Below are 14,602 nucleotides of genomic sequence, written 5' to 3'. Positions count from 1 at the left end.
AATATCACCCATCTTCCATGACTTTTCAAAGATAAGAGCTAATGGCTCAGATATCTCCTCAGTCAACTCCTTGTGTATTCTAGGATGCACTTCATTGGGCTCTATTGACTTGAAGACATCTCACTTGTCTAAGTAATTTTCAACTTGCTCTTTCCCTATTTTGAACCTACCCCATTTTCACTGGTGTTCACTATGTTAGGCATCCAATTGCCACCAACCTTCTTGGTGAAAACCGAAACAAAGAAGTCATTAAGCACGTCTGCCATTTCCACATTTTCTGTTATTGCTTTTTTGTCTTCATTGAGTAATGGGCCTACTCTGTCCTTGGTCTTCCTCTTGCTTCTAATGTATTTGTAGAATGTTTTCTTGTTACCGTTTATGTCTCTAGCTTGTTTGATTTCCTTTTGTGCCTTGGCCTTTCTAATTTTGCCCCTACATACTTGTGTTGTTTGTTTGTATTCATCCTTTGTAATCTGACCTAGTTTCCACTTTTTGTAGGACTCTTTTTTTTATTTTTAGATCATGGAACATCTCCTGGTTAAGCCAGGATGGTCTCTTGCCACTCTTCCTATCTTTCCTGTGCAGTGGAATAGTTTGCTCTTGTGACCTTAATAATGTCTCTATAACACATAATAAATGGGTTAATTTTTTATCAGGTCCAAATACCCTAACACTGCACTGGAGACATTACCGTACCAGGACTGGCCTGGAGGTGTCTTTGCATTAGCTCCCCATGTTGCAATGTGGGTAAATTTGCTTTGTAAGTAATGACAGTACTCACAGCTCCCCAAAAGGACAGAGGAAGTAGCGTGAGTGAAGGGACTGATTTGGTCGCTGGGAAGTAAGCAAAGCCACAGTGCTGTTAGCTACACCTGTAAAAGACATGTCCCAGCAAAGAGATGGAGGAAGATATGAAGAAAATCAAAAATAAGTCTTCCCAGAAGGGTAATCTGCACTGACTGCTGAAAGGGAAATAAAGGGTCAGATCCTCCGGATGAGCCATTGATGCCCAACACAGCTCAGGGTGAGGGGTGAAGGCTACCATCACAGCCACCTGATCCTCAGACTGCCAGGCACCAGTCTGATCCTGAGCAGCAGCTTAGAGCAGCCAAGGGATCATTCCAGCTTCTGGGATCACCACAGAGACAGGGTCCTGAGTCTATGCCCCCTCCTCCAGTAGCTGTGAGCTGGGATGTCATAGAGCTGGTTATACTGGAAGATTTTCGAGGAAATTCTCAGTTGGCCACTTAAGCCATTTTAAAGTGGACTTTGCACTGCGCTGAGGATAAGGATTGGGATCAAACAATGCAAACCAACCTAGTGGAGTTCAAAGTGGGCCAGAACTATGTTTTATTTGCATGGAAGTAATCCCATTGGCTTCATTTTTGTTAAACCAATATAAGTAAGAGAAGAATTGAATCCAGGATGTATAAGTCATCTGTTACTTACTGGGTACTGCTTTTCTTTAAATTACAAACATCAGGCTGTCTATGGAATGAGTAAACTGTATATAAAGTCACCATTTTCTACTCTGAAATTTTGGTTTGTTTTAACTTCCTTCTGCAGAAAGAAGTAAAGCATTTCAAGATGTTCTGTCCAGATTAAACCTGGAGAAGCACAGAAGCATCAAGATCAGGCTGAGGGATGTTTTGGAGATCTGCCCAGAAAGCATCAAGAACAGGATTCCAGAGGCATTAGGTGATTTACCTTGGCATTTCCTGAGGAAGGTCATAGCTCTGAATGGGACGGCCAGAAATACAAGCATTGGGCACAAGGCTCCTGCAGAAGAAATGGATGATTATGAGGAGAAACTGCATACTGATGGCACTTTCTGTTTTAGTGACACTGAGATGAAAGTTTCTCTGCAATCTCTTGATGTTCTTTGTGCTGTTCTGCTTTGCTCAGTTTCCTACAGCAGGAGATCCTGTCCAAAATGTCCATGTGCCAGTTTGCCCTCCCTCTGCTGCTACCCACCCTCAACACCCCCAAGGGCACCCTATTACTGTGGGCCATGAGGGACATTGTGAGGAAGTGGAGGCCGCACTCCCTGGCAGAGAGCAGAGGGTTCAGAGAGGAGAGCCTGGTGCTCACAGAAATGCCAACGATTTCTTTTGTGTGGATGGGGAGCTACAGCTTCTCCAAGTCCCAACTCCTCAATGAGGTTCTCAGCCCCTCCCAGCAGCACCATGATTTCTTTATCCATCGGGACATGGAGTCTGGGAACTTCCTTCAGAAAATCGCAGATGGGCTGGTTGAGATTTCCTGGTATTTCCCTGGGGGGACGGAAAATTCTGATCTTTTCCCAGAACCCATTGCAGTTACAAATTTGCATGGAGACATTGAGTCCCACTGGCTACAGTTTAGCTTTTTAACAGCGGTCTCCTCCGCAGTGTTCATAGTTACCGAGAGCATCGGTGAGAAAGAATACGAGCTGTTGTCATCTCTGAAAAAATCCAGCTCTAAATATTACTTCATCCTCAACTGCAAGAATAAGAAACCCAAAGAAACTCTGGGATTTCTTAATAAGCTGTCCTCAGTGTTGAAACTGAGCAAATCACTAGTACTGGTGAAAGATAGTATCATGAATAATGCAGGATTTGTGGAAAAAGGTGAAGTCCACCATAGGAACCATAGTGAATTCATCTCCGAAGACAGTGAGTTTGGGAGCCATGGCTGTGACGGCACGTGACCTGGGAATCCAGGTGGATGAGGAGTGTCAGGCATGTCAGTGTGCGAGGAAATATACTGAAGAAATCACTGCAGAAATAAGAGATGGGGCAAAATACAAAAGGGAAATGCTGAGCCTGCAAGGAGACCCATGGAAAAACTTGGCTAAATTGGAAAAAGAGATGTGCCTAATGAAAAGGCAAGGGGACGTGGCCATTGAAGACTATAAATCTGCACTGAAACAGAAATGGTTAGAGATACGTAGACAGCAGAATCAGTGTGACCGTACTAATGGTTTGACTAAGTTTATCAATGGGATAGTACAGTTGAATCCAGTGGAGAAACATTACTTTCTGAAATGGATGAAATTTAGCCTGGATAAAGAAGGGAAAATGGAAGAAAGCCAAAGACAATTCTCCCATCTCCCATGCACAGCAGCTGACCTGATGCTGGAAGGGTTTCCTGTGGAGCTGATCGATGGAGATGCCTCCAACATCCCCATGAACTGGGTAGTAGATGTTCTAACTCATCTCCATATCAGACTAGGGGGTAGATCCAGAATGGTGGTTATAACAGTGCTGGGAGTGCAGAGCACTGGGAAATCCACTCTTCTCAACACCATGTTCGGCCTGCAGTTTGCAGTGAGTAGCGATCGATGTACGCGAGGAGCGTTCATGACATTCATTAAAGTTACAGAAGCTGTTCAGGAGCTGCTTGGCTGTGATTTCATCCTGGTGATAGACAGTGAAGGTCTGAAGGCCCCTGAATTAACAGCACTGGAAGACAGTTATCAACATGACAATGAGCTGGCCACTCTGGTGATTGGACTGAGTGACATCACCATCGTTAACATGGCCATGGAGAATGCCACAGAAATGAAGGATGTTCTGCAAATTGTGGTCCATGCATTTCTCAGAATGGAGGAAATAGGAAAACAGCCAAACTGCCAGTTTGTGCACCAGAATGTCAGTGATGTGTCTGCTCATGATCAAAATATGAGGCACAGGAAACACCTCCTGGAGCAGCTGAATGAAATGACCAAAGCTGCAGCAAGGATGGAAAAGCAAAGCAGGGAAATGACATTTTCTGATATTATGGAGTATGACCCAGAAAAACACAATTGGTACATGCCTGGCTTGCGGCATGGAGTCCCTCTCATGGCTCCCGTAAACACTGGATACAGTGAGAGTGTGTGTGAGCTAAAGAAATACCTGTTTGAATTCATAGAGAACCGTTCACGGAAAAGAGCTGGAAAGGATATTCCTGATTTTATTGTATGGTTGAAGAGCCTGTGGAAGTCAGTGAAACATGAGAACTTCATCTTTAGCTTTAGAAACAGCCTTGTAGCTGAAGCCTATCACCAGCTGTCTGTGAAGTATTCTGAATGGGAATGAGGTTTCCGCAAGGAGATGTATCTCTGGATATCTGAAAAAGAAACTTTTATCTAGAATCAGCTGCCAGAGACACTAGAGGGTGATCTCTTTCACAGCTTAAAAATGGAAGCACAAGGGAAACTACAGCAGGGAGAACAGAAGCTCTTGAATAACTGAGAACAGTATTTTAAAGGTGAAGCTCCAAATTTGAACCTGATAGAAAAGTACAGAGAAGATTTCAAAAGGAGCGCAAATAGCCTCAAAAGAGAACTTGAAAATTATTCAAGCAGTAACTGTGAGGAAGCAATTCGAATACGAAGAGGACAGCACAAGATAGACAATATCCAGTCTGGGTACAAGCAGAAAATTGAAGGGGAAGTTGCCAGACTCTTGGCTGAATGCCGAAACAGAGAAGATAAACTAGACCATGAGAAACTGAAAAAAGAATTTGAAACGATGTGGCGAGAAACCTTGTCAGAGTTAACGCACTGTACTTTACAGAAATGTCAAGTTGTTCAAGATATGGATCTCCAGCTGAGAAAGGATCTGAAGCACAGAGTGGGTGCTGTCAGACAGATACTGCAACATGCAAAAAGCCTGCTGGATTATAGAATGAAGTCTTTCACAATGAAGAAGGAATACTTAAACCTAAAATGGACCAGAGCAGTTGCAGAATACTTCTCACAGGAATGTTACTGTAAAACTGAAGAGCTTGCTCTATCTTTAATGACTGAATGCAAGAAATACATTGAAGAAAAAGTTAAATCCAAAACAGACTATGATGAAACCTATTGTGGAGAACTGCTGCATATGGTTAATGAGAGGTTAAAAGAGGAGGAGATTGAGAAACTTCACACTTCTCCTTTGTTTGAAGTTGACCTGAAGCTTCACGTTTGGGGGAAGCAGCTTGGGCATTTCAGAAGATGCATGAAGATTTTATCAAAGAAAATGATCCTCAGCAACATCTGGAGAAGCTGACCTCATTATTTCTCCATATTTACTGATCTCCATTTGGAAAAGAAAGAGAGCCAAACGAGGGCGAGGAATTTCTGTGATCAGTGTCTCAAACCTGCCCTGGTGGGTTATGTCAACAAAAGGCTCGGACTAGAAATAGTTGACAATTTTCTCAGCAGTGAACAGGCCCTTGAATACACCAGCCGAAGCTTCTTTCAGTTCGTTTTGCTAAAGAAGCTGCTGGAAGAGATGAACTTTGACAACTATGTGAAATAGATAAGTAACTATGAAGAGTTTGTCAAATCCTGGATACAGAGATGTCTGATAGACCACTATGGAGGGAAGGCAAGTTTGAGGGATTTGGAGAAAGGGATTCTATCCAGAATAATAAATAAAATCAAGGGAGTTCTGAAAAACTCCATAAATAAAAACAATAACACAGTTTCTGCCTTTTTAGACAGCTTTTGCAAAGAGCTGCAGCAGGACCTGGCCATTTCCAGCAATAGCTTAGTTGGAGTACAGTTTAAAACCACAGCAAAAATTGAGCAGCTTTCTGGTAACATTGAAATCTTCCTTCTGGAGCTGGAACAACAAATCTTAACCCAGTTTAATCATTTGGAACTTGAGACCAAACTCTCCAGCCTGCCAGTGAAACCCCAGGATGAGATCTTCAAGCGAGTGTTTGGCTGTGGGAAGCAGTGTCCGTTCTGTGAAGCCCCCTGTGAAGCAGGAGGCACTGACCATAAAGAGCATTTTGTATCAGTCCATCGACCCAAAGGGTTAGGGAACTTCAGGGATTGTGATTCACAAAAGCTTGAGCATTCCATATGCTCCTCTGATGTGGTTTCCAATCGTGAATTCCAAACTGCAGCCGCAGATGGGAAATTTCATCCCTTCAAAGATTACCGCCATTACTACCCAGACTGGCACATTCAGCCTGGTCCCAATATTGATGCTTCTGATTTCAGGAAATTTGTTTTCAAATCATTCAGTGACCAGTTAGCTAGAGCGTATGGTGCTAAAGCAGCAGATCTTCCAGGAGACTGGAAAAATATAACTAAAGAGCAGGCGCTGAAGAGCCTAAAGGAAGTGTTTTACATGAAATAATAGACATGCCAAGAGTCTCTTTAAATAGGATACACTTCAACAAAACAAAACCCTTAATTTTAAAAAATGGAATATGAACCAATCTGACAGCCTGTACCGTTTTTTAAATTGAAAACTAAAAAAAAAAAAATCAATTGCAGGTCACTTCTTCCAGTTAGTGCAAGGCTGCTGCACAGGAACAGCCATACCAAAGCAAACTGATAGTCCATGTATCCCTGTGTCCTTGCTGAACCAGAATAACAGCCCATCTAGCCTGGTATCCCCACCTCTATGCAGTACTGGATCAGACCAGTTAGTGCAAGGCTGCTGCACAGGAACAGCCATAACAAAGCAAACTGATAGTCCATGTATCCCTGTGTCCTTGCTGAACCAGAATAACAGCCCATCTAGCCTGGTATCCCCACCTCTCTGCAGTACTGGATTAGACCAGTTAGTGCAAGGCTGCTGCACAGGAACAGCCATACCAAAGCAAACTGATAGTCCATGTATCCCTGTGTCCTTGCTGAACCAGAATAACAGCCCATCTAGCCTGGTATCCCCACCTCTCTGCAGTACTGGATCAGACCAATCACCCATATAGCCTAGTATCCCACATCCTTGCTGTATTGGATCAGACCTAAAGGCCATCTAGCTCGGTATCTCATCTCCCTGCTGTACTGGATCAAACCAGTGATCCATCCTGTCTCTGACAGTGGCCATTACAAGATGTCTCAGTGGGAGGTGCAAGAAACCATCTAATGGAAATTGTATCGAAACGTTTTTAGAGGAGAAGCTTCTTCCTAACGTAACTATGTAAACAGGGTCCGAATGAGTTCTCCCATGACAGCTAGCTGGGAGCGGGAGAGACTTTAGGAGGAAATTGTATTTACATGAACTCACCTACTCTGCCTAGATATCCATCAGATATAGAGGTGTTGCTCACAGTGATCAATATTGACTTGTGTTGGGTTACAGATCACTTTAGTACGGAATGAAGGGGTAGTGAAATGTTGTTGTCAGTGGTGTTGCATTTATTGTATGCGTAAAGGGGAGCAGAACTGTGCTTAACCTGTCTCAAATGAGGGGTCACCCTCAGCTGAAAGGACTCATTAAGCCAGGTGCTTGAATGCCTGACTCCTGCGAAAGTAAGAGGGGTGAGGAGAGGTATCTCTGCCAGGAGGAGTGAACTCTCCCTAAGGGTCCCTGGTCTGGTTTAACCTGTTTCTCCCCACTGTTCAGAAGATAGGGCCTTTTGTTATTTTAAGTGCTCAAAAGAGCTGACAATTACTTGTGGCAGGACAGCATTTCTGCCCAGCCTAATAGCTGAAAATCACTAAGGGCTTGGCTACACTTGTGAGTTAGAGTGCATTAAAGCAACCCCGGGCACCCTAACTCATGACCCATCCACACTGTCAAGGCACGTAGAGCGCCTGGACTTTGTAGCGGGAGTGCCCCTGGTAATCCACCTCCACCAGAAGCATAATGCTTGGTGCATCTCGGCTGAAACGCCCCAGCATCAGTGTGAACGAGGTGTTGCATTACTGCGCTCTGATCGGCCTCCAGAAACGTCCCATAATCCCCTTAAGTCAAGTGGCCACTCTTGTCATTGTTTGGAATCGGCTGTAGGAATGCGGATATGTCCTTTCAAAGCTCCGTTTCTGACAGCTGGCATGCTTATCTGCTCTGGGACAAAGCAAACCATTACTGTGGAATGCTGCTTGAGAGGCAGGAGGAGGGGAGTCTGCTGCTCTCTGAACTTACAAGACAGCATGCTGACATGCTCTCAGCCCCCCCAAAACCCACTCTCTCTCCGCCCACATACACACAACACACTCCCTGTCACACTCCACCCAACCCCACCCTATTTGAAAAGCATGTTGCAGCCACTTGCATGCTGGGATAGCTACCATAATGCACTGCTCTCTGTGGCCATTGCAAGAGCTGCCGTTGTGCTGGCATTGTGAACACACAGCAGCGCTTTCCCTGCAGCGCTCTCTGAGGGACACTGCAGCTCCTGGCGCTGTACATCTGCCAGTGTAGACATAGCCTAAGTTACATCAGTGAAACTTTCTTTATTCAACACAAGGGCAGATTCAGGACCTGAGTATTACATAGTAGGAAGTAATTACTTTAGAATAGGCTGTAAACACAGATAAATGATTGGCATGTATGTTGAGTGTTTAAACTGAGTCTCTCCCCCCAAATAAGAATCCGTTGAACACAATTAAACTGCTATATTTAGAGCATGACTATCATTTACTCTCCCTATTGTGCATTAAGAAATTAGTATTCTTGTTTTAATGTAATCACGCATAAGAAGCAACAGAAAACCATTTACAGTTAAACAAAATAAACTTGGGAATGGACTTTTTTGTGGTGGCTTATTTATTTTGAAATGTTGCCTTGGAACTTTTTGTTTTATTTAGCCCTGAGAGGAAGGATAGTGGGTGAGGTCAGCAAACATTTCAGGAGATGTGATGCTTCCAAAGTACAAACCCAAGATCCCAAGCGATACAGGACCCCTTAACATTTAAATTAGCCTTTCTGAGAGGCCTGATGCTGATAAGAATGACTGACCTCATGAAAAATGGGCTTTGTTTTTTCACTTAAACAGTGAGAAAATTTCATGGAGCCCTGAGCTCTCACTTGTGGGGGCTGGGGTGTGGAGACCCAATGCGGCACAAGTTAGTAATCGCTGTGGTGGGATAGGCAGGGCCAGATCTGGAGTCAACAGAGCAACCCCCAGGTGAAGCAGTTCAACCCCAACCCAAAGACTGGATTTTCCACAGTTACAAGGGAAATTAGATAACTATACACACACACACACACACAAACAGACTGAAATATGTAGGGTTAGAAATCCCCAGTAACAACATTGATGGCCCAAACTCTTTGCAGTGATTCCAACTCGTGACACTCCCTCTCTGTGTCTCTTCTCGACTGTGGGGCTGTGAGTGTAGATGGATTGGGCAGTGGCTCCCTCTACTGTCCCACAGGGGAATCTCTTCTCTTCATTGCCACATGCCACGCAGTTGCCGTACTCTATCTCTCAGCCCAGCTGCTCAGTGGATTTGCCCATGTCACCCGGTTTCAATTGTTCCTTTCCACATAGAATCAAAGGACTGGAAGGGACCTTGAGAGATCATCAAATCCAGGGGTTCTCAACCTTTTTCCTGCTGAGGCCCCTATAAAAACATCCTATAAAAACAACAGGGGCCGGCAGGGGGGAAGTGTGGGCTCCAGGCCAGGGGGACACACTTGGGCATAGGCATAGTTTTACTTCTTTTTTTTTTTTTGGTGTGAGGGGGGTAATGAAGGCCTGGCAGGGCTTATCCCAGCTCCACACAGCAGGGTCCAGGGAGGATGTGCCATCTCCACACCCTGACTCACTCAGGAGGGCACCCAGCTTGTCTGGGCTCTGGGGGGATGCAACCAAAAATATAACGGAAAGGGGGGACTCAGTTCAAAAAGTTTGAAAACCGCTCAGGTGCGGGTAGGAGGTTAGTTAGTGAAATGAGGGGAGTAGCTCAGGGTACAGGGAGGGGATAGCTAAGGGCTGTGTATGGGCAGGGGTTGCTCAGGGTGCAGGCAGGGGGTAGCTATGGGCTGTATGCAGGCAGTGGGGCTTCCAGTGCAATGCCCAGCTTCAGGGGCAAGGCACTGGGACTCCCGGCTTCAGCCTCCCCGCTGCTCCTGGCTTGTGGGGGAGGGGAGGTTTGCCGGCTCTAGCACTGTGTTGCTCCTGGCTTGGAGGGGATGTGGGGACCCTGCCGGCTTCAGCCCCACCTAGCTTCTGGCTGTGCCACTCCCGGCTTGGGGGGGATGGGGAGGGCACCGCGGGCTTCAGCCCCACGCTGCTCCTAACTAGGGCAGGGGGCCCACTGGCTTCAGACCCGCACCGCTCCTGGCTTAGGAGGAAGGGGAGGCCCAGGCTTCAGCACTGGGGCTCCAGGTTTCAGCCGTGGGGCTCCACGGCCCCCCAGAAAGGGCTCACTGACCCCCGGCTGAGAACCACTGATCTAATCCAGTCCCCTGCACTCATGGCATGACTAAGCATCATCTAGATCATCCCGGACAGGTGTTTGTCTAACCTACTCTTAAAAATCTCCACTGATGGAGATTCCAAAACCCCTCAGGCAATTTATTGCAGTGCTTAACCACCCTGACAGGAAGTTAGCCATTGATAGCTACTCTCTGGGAATGGTTTTCCACCAGTTTTGCACGCATCTTATAGTAGCTCCATCTAAGTTGTCTTTCCCTAGTTTGTTTATGAGAAGGTCAGGTGAGACTGCATCAAAAGCCTTACTACCGTCAACATATACCACATCTACTGCTTCTCCCCATCCACAAGGCTCGTTACCCTGTCAAAGAAAGCTATCAGGTTGGTTTGACACGATTTGTTCTTGACAAATCCATGCTGACTATTACTTATCACCTTATTATCTTCCAGATGTTTGCAAATTTAGAGCTTAATTATTTGCTCCATTATCTTTCCAGGTACAGAAGTTAAGCTGACTGGTCTGTATTTCCCCAGGTTGTCCTTATTTCCCTTTTTTTAGATGCCCTTTTCCAGTCTTCTGGAATCTCTCCCGTTTTCCATGACTTTTCAAAGATAATCACTAATGGCTCAGATATCTCCTCAGTCAGCTTCTTGAGTATTCTAGGATGCATTTCATCAGGCCCTGGTGACCTGAAGACATCTAATTGGTCTAAATAATTTTTTACTTGTTCTTTCCCTATTTTATCCTCGGATCCCACCTCATTTTCACTGGCATTCAGTATGCTAGATGTCCAATTACCACTAACCCTCTTCTTGAACACTGAAACAAAGAAGTCATTAAGCACCTCTGCCATTTCCACATTTTCGGTTATTGTTTTTTCCCTCTTCATTGAGTAATGGGCCTACCCTGTCCTTGATCTTCCTCTTGCTTCTAATGTATTTGTAGAATGTTTTCTTGTCACCCTTTATGTCTCTAGCTATGATCTGTTTTGTTCCTTGGCCTTTCTCGTTTTGTCCCTACATACTTGTGTTATTTATGTTCATCCTTTGTCGTAATTTGACCTAGTTTCCACTTTACGTACAACAATTTTTTGATTTTTAGGTCATTGAAGATCTCCTGGTTAAGCCAGCATGGTCTCTGGCTATACTTCTTATCTTTCCTATGCAGTGGAATAGTTTGCTTTTAGGCCCTGTAGTGGGGCAACTGCCCCACTCCAGTAAAACAGGGGTTAAAAGCATCCCTGGAGAGGGCTGTGGCTGGGCTAGGCTGATTCAGGAAGCAGCCACAGCTGTGGCCAGCTCAATCAGGGTCCAGCTGGCCCTTATAAGAGGGCTTGGGGCCAGAAGTGAGAGGAGTGTCACTCTAGCCCTGGAGGGAGAAGGGCTAGCTGCCTGAGAGCAAGGTACCTGAAGTGGAGCAGTGCTGGAGAAAGGCAAAGGGAGCTGGGGAGCAGCAGCCTGGTAAATCCCCAGGCTGAGGCCTTGTTGAAGGCCTAAGAAAGGTACTGGGGAGGCAGAGGGGCAGCCTGGGGATAGGCAGAGGCAGCAGGTCCTACCCCCTTGCCAATGATGAGTGGCCATTACAGACTGTAGTCTGCCCCAGTGAGCAGGGGCTAGATGATGACTGGCAGTAGCCACTGAGGCAAGGTGGGTTTAGAGGGTTGGGGGTTCCCCTGGGAGGGGAGACCCAGAGTGTGGGGGTACAGCTAGGGGGCAGCACCGCAAGGTAAAAGGGCACCAAGGTCCAGTAGGGTTATGCGGGCCCTAAGGCAGGCAAGACACCAGCCTGCAGAGGGCGCTCCCAGTGCTGAAGCGCTAACTTCCAAGATGACCAGCAGGAGGCGCTGTGCCCGTGAGCCTTTGCCTTGCTACAAGCACATAATAATTTAATAATAATTAAAATAATTTTAGCCAGGTGAGATGGGGACATGAAGCTGGGTGTTGTCAGCATCCTGAAGATCCCACTGCCCAAGTTTCCTTGCTGCTCCAATGGATCAGATACACTTAAAACAAGAGAGGTGGCTGATGGACCCTGCACAGCCCCCGGTGGCAGCATCCTCCAGGAGGAAAAGCAATTGGCCAACAACTGCCTCTGAGAGCTCTCAGCAAAGCTAGGAACAGAGTCACCCAAGAGCAGCCCTGACCACCCCCGCTTTGGTCCACAGTGTGTCTAAATTTGCTAACAACATACACAGGTGAGTTCACAGCATGTCATGATCAACAGTAGCGAGGTCAGTGGCCGATCTAATCACATCAACATGAACCTTAATTCTCAGTTACTCTGAGGCTGTTTATATCTGACCGGCTGGTCCTGCCCTCTTCTGTCTAACACGGCTGGAAGTTTGCCAAGGGTTTCTTGGCTCCCATCGCCCAGCAGAGAGAGACGTGACAGCTGCAGTGTCTGTGTTTAATATGTAACTCTCCGACGATGGATATTTGTATAAAAGATCTCGTGGGATCAAAATTTTAACTCTAACACAACACTTGCTTCCAAGCTTTCTCCCTTGTAGTTGACTGGAGAGGAAGATTTTGTAACAGTTCTATGAGTTTATATCTTACTGTTTCTGATAATATTGGTTGTGAAGAAGCCCAACAAGCTCCAATAAAAATGTATAGCATAGGTGTTAGCTAGAGAGCAAATCTAAGTCCTACTCGTGTACCCCACTCCCCAGATGGTTCTGTTTGTGAGTTATGTCCCTTCTCCCGACCCTGTGTTTGTCTGGTCTATTTAGAATTGCTCCTCAGACCAGCACTGTCTGCCACCCTCTATTTGTATAGTTCCCAGTACAACGGGGCCCCGAGCTTGGTTGGCCAAGAGGTACGACTGTAACACACATGATTAATAACAAAGGGGAAGAAGTTTAAATCTGAGTGATAAAAGAACAGGTCATTTATTGAAAACTGCCAGAGTAAGGAGGACTCTCTGCCTCACCATATGATGGCATGTGACTAGAAATATGGGCAACAAACACTCCTCACATCTTAGGTGTGTTAGCACCTTATAGCTACAGGGTGACTGATAGGGTTGCCAGTGCTCCAGGATTGCCCTGGAGTCTCCAGGAATTAAAGATTATGTAACATGAGGAGGCTACCTCCAGGAATACATCCAACCACAATTGGCAACCCTTGTGACTGACGAGGCTAATAAATGACTCCCCTCCCCAGAGTGGGACTTTAACCTGATTGCTAATAACTGATGTAGGGCTATGCCTGAGGGGAAAGGGAGTGATGTGATTGGCCTAAATCTGGATTGAACCTGGTCTGACAAACTCAGTTCAGTTTTGCCAGACACAATCTGATCATCACTGTTAATTCTGTAGACTCAGTCACAGCTCAGTAGTGACATGGCCCTGCTATCCCAGCATCCTGGCTGGGAGCACATCCCTGGGAGCTGGAGGAGAGCAGAATCTGCCAATCTCAGGGCAGACTGTCAGAAAATAGGGCAGAGAGCCCAACATGGTCATGTGTTTTGTAATTAGGGTGACCATATTTCCCTATGCTGGATATGAACACCTCTTAAAATTACTCGTGAGTTCACTGGCAATCAATCAGAACTATGCAGTACAAACATTCAAATTAGCATCAAGTTGACTGAGCCTCCATTAAAAAGAAATACTGCCTAGTTGGATTCTTTTTATTTACCTTCTTATCTTTAAGGCTTTAGGGTTCACATTTAGGGGTGAGTGACACCCCCCCCCACACACACACACCTTCCCACACCTGCAGGGTGAGGTGACACACACACACGCCCATACACCTCTCTCACACGGGTGTATGTGTGTGTGACTGACGGACTCGACCCTTTCCCTGCCTGGTGCTCTTTGCCCTCCACGCCTAGCTGGGCCCCTGGGTCAGACCTGCCGCTCCTGGTGCCACATCTTACCAAGGCAACACATGGATGGGGGCATGCAGGCTCACATGCCTCCCCCCATTTCTGCCAGGGCTTATACCAAAATGTGTCATGGGGCCACCAGCAGCCTTTTGTCACTGTGCAGGAGGGAAGGGATAGGAGCTGCTTCCAGCCACAGAGGACGAGTAGGGGGCAGTGATAACCTGGCCCTTGTCTTTGCAGAGCTCATCTCATCTTGTTCCCCCCACTGTGGCTGGAAGCAGCTTGTCCCTTCCTGCCCACACAGAATCATAAATCAGCTAAGACCTCCATGCTTCTGCTGGCCACCAACATAACCTAGATGCCTTCTGTCCCCCCCGGCTACAGCGTGGGAAGGAAGGAGTTAAGCCTTAAGAATGCACTGTGCACCAGGGCCCAGGTAACCTGATTGCAGAGGCTTCAGAGAACCCGGCCAGAGAGGTAGCTCAGCAGGGGAGGGTGCCTAGGGGACAGAGCAGCCCCACGCTCCTTGGGGGCTGGACTGTAGGGCAAAGAGGGCACTAAGCCCCTGTCCGGGGGCTGCTGTGAAGCCTGCAGGGTCAGGTTGGGAACAGGCTGGAAATTGTTTCCCACCCCAGTCCAGAGCTTAGCAGCTTCCCCATGCATGCATTGCCCAGGGCTTTGACACACGCA

At 46.5% G+C, this 14,602-nt stretch overlaps 1 pseudogene across 1 annotated transcript; it reads left to right on the top strand.

Moving 5' to 3' along the window:
- The first annotated feature begins 899 nt into the window (after positions 1 to 899).
- On the top strand, positions 900 to 6,101 carry LOC311522642 (up-regulator of cell proliferation pseudogene; annotated as a pseudogene). Its single transcript has 2 exons — positions 900 to 945; positions 1,567 to 6,101. The product of its transcript is annotated as an up-regulator of cell proliferation pseudogene (transcript).
- The last annotated feature ends 8,501 nt before the right edge of the window (positions 6,102 to 14,602 follow it).

The sequence above is a fragment of the Lepidochelys olivacea genome, assembly GCF_965140295.1.
Source record: "Lepidochelys olivacea isolate rLepOli2 genome assembly, chromosome: 6".
In the NCBI taxonomy this organism is placed as follows: Eukaryota; Metazoa; Chordata; order Testudines; family Cheloniidae; genus Lepidochelys; species Lepidochelys olivacea.
The sequence above is the reverse complement of the archived record's forward strand: the minus strand, read 5'-3'. Positions and strand labels throughout refer to the sequence as shown.